Source organism: Lactuca virosa, chromosome 3 (genome assembly GCF_052849685.1).
Source record: "Lactuca virosa cultivar CGN04683 chromosome 3, Lactuca_virosa_CGN04683_v6, whole genome shotgun sequence".
In the NCBI taxonomy this organism is placed as follows: domain Eukaryota; kingdom Viridiplantae; phylum Streptophyta; class Magnoliopsida; order Asterales; family Asteraceae; genus Lactuca; species Lactuca virosa.
In genome coordinates, this window is record NC_136428.1 from 90,272,648 (window position 1) to 90,278,765 (window position 6,118).

Below are 6,118 nucleotides of genomic sequence, written 5' to 3' on the forward strand. Positions count from 1 at the left end.
AGAACTAGATGAACTAAAAGGTAACTTAACATGTTTTTCCAATTGACATGCATGACATAAAGTAGGGTCTTTAATAAACGAACAAGAAATATAATTATTATTAACTAGATGCTTGAAAATGTGATGCCAAATTGACGAAGCAATGGAGACGAAAGCTTAAGTAGTTGGAGAAGTAATGGGATAAAGGTCACCAGTGCTGTTACATCGAATGAGAATTTGTTTGGTGCGGTAATCCTTCATAGAAAATCCAAAAGTCAAATTCAACAGAACAATTATTTTCACAAACAAAACCACGAACAGAAATAAGATTTTTAATAATGGAATGAGTAATTAAAACATTTTTAAGATGTAACGTACGATGAAGATTAGGAATCGGAAGAGTGGTGTGTTCTATATTAGTTACAGGTATTTTAGATCCGTCGCCAACTAATACAGATGATGAAAAAAATACTATTTCTATCATAAATGGACTTGAGGATACCTGCATTTGAGTGAAGATGGGAAGTGGCCCCTATGTACATGTACCAATCTATGTGACCCGGATAATTTAACGACATTGTATTATACATTTGAGGGAGTGTTGTGGGTTCGTGATTTTGTTGTTGGACCTGGTATGCTTGCTGAGAAGAATATGGGTTGTTGCTATTGGGCTGAGGAGAAGTAAAAAATGGGTATTGCTGTTGGGCCAAATTGTGTTGAGTTTGCTGCTATTTGGGCCCAATTACATTTGGAGTTGGCAACAGACCATGTTGGGAAGGCCCATTAGTGAGTTAAGGCACTTGAAACCAGTCGTAGGCCCTGGTACCCCCTTTGCCTTGTCATTACAGTCCGCCACCAGGTAAGAATCTGTCGCCAAGAGAAAAATTCCCTCCATAATTATTGTGGAACCGGCCACAAAAGCGACCTCCTCCCCGGCCACCACGGCGACCGCCACGACCACCATGATAGCTTCCTCTTCCACTGCATGTTTATTGTTATTGTTAGATAACTGAACAGAAATAGCATTCGGTGAGGAGGTATGATCGGTATGCATGATTGACGAGTCACGTTGTTCATCATGAAGCATTTGCTGCTCCTCACAAATAAGAATTGATCAAGCATCCCAAAACGAAAGAGGAGTTTCATGATGACGGATATTAATGGCAATGTATCAGAACTTTTGAGACAAACCATTAATCATATATGCAACAAGATTAGCTTCAGAGACCTTAGCATCCATATGCTCCAAACGATCAGCAATGGATTTGATTTTGTTGCAACACTCTGTAATAGATGAGTTACCAAGGGAAATGTTCCGAAGATCTCTATCAAGCTGAATAATTTTGGAGGCTTTGTTATCACGAAAAACCTTCTCCAGATTTTCCCAAACTTCAAAGGCAGTGGCTTGCTTCTTGAAAATCATGTTGAGAAGAGGGATAGAGAGAGTACCGTATAACCAGGATTTTACAATCGATTCTGTGCGAAACCATTTAGCTAAAGCTTCGGCAGACTCGGCAGTAGCCTTGTCTTTCTCTTTGTCTGCAGGAGGAGATTGAGTTTGAGGCTTGAGATGATCGTCAACTCCATAACTGATGCAATGGATTTCAAAAAGCTCTCTCCATATATCATAATTCATCTGGTCTAGATCCAAGACGAACGGGAAAACATGTTTTATGTTAATGATGGAGGAGGGCTTTTCAGTAAAAGAGCCTAACATGGTGAAGAAGATGAGAGGGAACGATTGAGAGGGAAGAAAGAGATCGAAAGGAAAGGAGCCGCCGACTAGGGTTTAGAACGATCCAAGAAAATAGGGTGCTCTTATACCATGAAATCGTCTATATTTCCTATAAAAACAATTATATTGCATACCCTCAATATATATACAGGATACATCATAAAAGGGCCAAATACATGGGCCAGACACAATAAACGAATACACATACAAACTATATATCATACGCTAACATTGTATGCCCTTGTTCCCTTTGAAGAAGCCATGAAGCTCGCCATTAATGCTAATACAGAAAGATGCCTATATAACACAAATCACACTGCCCACCGGATCATAACAGCTTGGAAGCCAAATTGACTGGAAGAAAAAGCCAAATAAACCATGTCATAAGCCCATGTAGAAGGATCTGTTAAACTTAATTCTGACTTGGTCACAGGTCTGACCAAATTTAGTGGAAAATGTTGGAGGAATTAGGGTTTATAGTGGAGATCTGGATACCCCTTGGATCGTGTGAACACTTTTCGAACTGATATTTCTATCCTATGTCTGGTTTGCAACAAATTCATCATATGATAATCCAAGATGACACTTACGAATCTAGGCACAGAAATCATAAGCCAAATTGGTAGAAGGATTCTATATTCGTTTGAAGAAATGTAACAAACCAGTTTTTCCAAAGAAAATTTTCATTTTTAAATAATCAAAACATTTACCAATAAACCACCAAATCACAAGAACAATTTGTTTTCAAATTCATAACATCAACATTTTTATTTCAAATATCAGAGTGTCCCATAAAAACGCCTGAGAGAGTGCATGTCACGCCATCAAGCCTTGCCCTTGCCCTTAGGCTCAGAAGTACCTGAAACAAACCAACAAACTGTAAGCTAATGCTTATTGAGTTCCCCAGAGCATACCCCACACAATCCACATAATCACATAATCCATATTTAGCTATAAAACCTACATAAGCCATGCATACAACATATAAGGATGTCATGGAAACCCTCCAAGGTCTTATGCCTAGTGACACTGGAACCCCCCCCCCCATGGTCTTAACTACATGCCATGGGAACCCCCACATGGTCTTCCTACCATGGGAACCCCCTAATAACTGCCATGGGAACCCCTACATGGTCTTCACTACCAAGAAAATATCATACAAGCTAAACATGCAAATATACTAGGATGTCATGGAAACCCTCCAAGGTCTTACACCAATTCCATGGGAACCCCCACATGGTCTCAAGCTACTGCCACGGGAACCCCCCGTGGTCTCCCATGCAAGTGTCACACCAAAATAATGCATAATCAATCAACAATCCACATATCATAAAATGGGTCAGCCTTGGTGCCTTAGACCCATTGGTATGGTGAGAAGACTCACCTCAAATGCAAACTGTAGCTGAATAGGTCCAAGCTCCGAGTATCAGCTCTGCCGATTCCCTAATAATAAATAACTCGTTAGTTTACAACTCAACCCTTCAAACCCTTAAAAGTCCAACTTGGTCAACCATGGTCAAAGTCAAAGTCAACAGTCAACGTCAACAGTCCATGTTGACCCAAATTTTTGAGTGCATCTAGCAACTCGTCGAGTTCCTTCGGTGTTCAGAAAATCGGGGAAAACCCTAGCCAACTCGTCGAGTTGCTTAGCATCCAAAAACAGGGAAACCCGTCCCAACTCGTCGATTCGTCATGGAAACTCGTCGAGTTTCCATGTCCTCACGCATTCAGTCATTTCCAGTCGAATCTAAAGCTCCATACAACAGATCCTTAACCATAGAGACGTCTAGAAGGGTAAAGTTTCCAACTTTATCCCCAAATACCATCTAATATGCCTTAGACCCAAACCCTAGCTCCTTTGAGGAAGGTCTTGACTCATTAAGCCTTTAAACTCTCATCCTATCGACCCAAAACATAGATCTGATGTCAAGGGGGGGAAAATCACGTAAAATTTCTAACTTTACGTCCATGCATGCGTGAAATACTCTCCAAGATCCATTTTAGCCTTCATTGTGGACATAATGCATGAATGGGACATGGAGGCTATTAAAGTTTGCAACTTTAATCCTCTAGAGGTCTTATAAAAGCCAAATTTACACTACTAACCTCTGGAAACCTCTTATCTTGGAACATCCAACCCAAAGTCCCAAAACAAGCCCTAAATTACCAAAAGATGAGACTTAATACACTACATGTCAAGGTTATGGCTTTATACCTTCAAAATGCATCCCTTGATGTAGAATTTCTGGATCCAAGACCACTCCTTCAAGATTGCTACTTCACTCTTCAATGCTTTCTTCAAGAATCACACCACAACCCTCAAAACTTCAAAGAAAAAGAGGGGGAGGCGGTTCTAGGGTTTCTCTGAGTAACGAGGCTGGTAAGGAGGCCAACCCTAATGGTTAAGTTCTTTAAATAGGGTACTAAATCCGAAAAATTAGGGTTTTCCTTTACAGTGTCTACTCGTCGAGTTGGGCTCCCCAACTCGTCGAGTCCCGGTGCAAAACCCTAAAAACTTAAAAAAAAATGATGCCTGGAACAAGCTTTACAAGAAAAGAGAGCTAATGATTGTGTGCCTTTTCTCAAAGAGAAGAGTCGTTTATATAATAAACGAGATTTAGGGTTTGCCTCATAGGGTTGGCCGTCATGGGTTACTTTGGAAGAAAGTTAGGGAAATCTGGAATTTAATGAGGGTTTAGGGACCCCATCCAGGGACAGAGCCTTGGACCCCGCTAGGGGCGCTGCCCCTAGACCTCGCCAAAGGGGCGCTGCCCCTTTAGAAACCCCAGACCTAGGGGTGCTACCCCTAGACTCCCGACTTGTCGTCGAACCGGCTTCTAATTCGATCTTATATATGTGTGCACTCCGCACATACCCGTACATATAGTAGAGTACAAATTACGAAGCCTCTTAGCTCACATGTTAGTTTCAATTATATAAAATGACATTGTGACACTAAAATCACCAACAAAAAATAAGTGATAAAAGTCAATTACCATCAGCTTAGGAACACATGGGTTACTAGTTCCGATTTTCTTTCAATTATTGTAGCTCTAAATAGTAGTAGACTTGCATTTTATTAATTCACAAAGCTTTGATTTCAGTTGAGAATAAAGCATAGAAAATCTGCCCCAAAATACTTTGTGCCCTTGTTCTTATTCTTGTTTCTTTTCCATGCATATATTGTTGTCAATTTGATCTTGTGCAGATTGTAATCCAACAGGATCCACAATGGACATAATAGCGTGATACTAACAAATTAATCGCCAAAATTCCCCAGGTTTGTTAATTTTCTTGGAAATGGTTCATATAACATTTTCAAGATTAAAAATAACGATTCCATTTCCGTTCATTCCTAAGGTAAATGGAACCTATGATTATATCCTCAAGTTTCATTCCCAAATACAAATAGCTCACAAGATAAATATGCAAAATGGCACAAACAAATAAGAAGCACTTAGGTAATAATAAACTAATACTTGGAAACCTAAAGATGGAGCAACAATTCTTTTGATTAACAAATACATTATTCGGAACTAGAATAAAACATCTGATAACACACAACCACAAGGTTTTTCCAAGGACGCAAGTAAGTGCTCAAGGTTTTTTACATCCAAATATAATCATTTATTTATTTCTATATGCTCTTTCCAAGTTACACATATAAAGTACAGCCAGTCACTAACCTATTTAAGAACAAATACTACTTTAATCATCACAACACTCTTCATTACTTAATTTCACACCATATTTAAACCTTCTTAACAAACTGACCCTACTTTTATCAAGGCTTGAATGATACTGTTTGATCCTTTTTCTCTTTAACTTTTCATCAAACTTACATTCCCTTTCTTCCTCAACCACATGTTTCTTATATAAACTTGATGTTCCATAGATGTGGCGAAGATGGAAACAAGGATCAGCATAAGAAGATGATGCCGACACAATACCTTTCATGTGAGTTGGGCATATGAACTTAATAAATTCCACTATCTCTGTGAAACATGAGTAACCAGAATACGCAAATGTGTACATGTACTCATTTTTTTTCAATTTTATTTCTATATCTATTTCCTGTATCCAAATCAAGACAGAGTGATCCCAATGCCATCATCTCTGTCTTCATAGAGGAAAGACCACAAGAAGATTTGTTTTTCTTTTATTTATAGTTTTGGTTGGCCTCTAGGAAAAAGTAATAGCATAGGTAAAAAATTTCATACCAACGTACTAATTAAAATATAAAAAGGAAATTAACAATCTTTCTTTTATTTATTTATGTACTATAGATTATAAATGAAAACCAAATTATACTACAAACATTTGAAATCTCTCTCTCTCTCTCTCTCTCTCTCTCTCTATATATATATATATATATATATATATATATATATATATATATATATA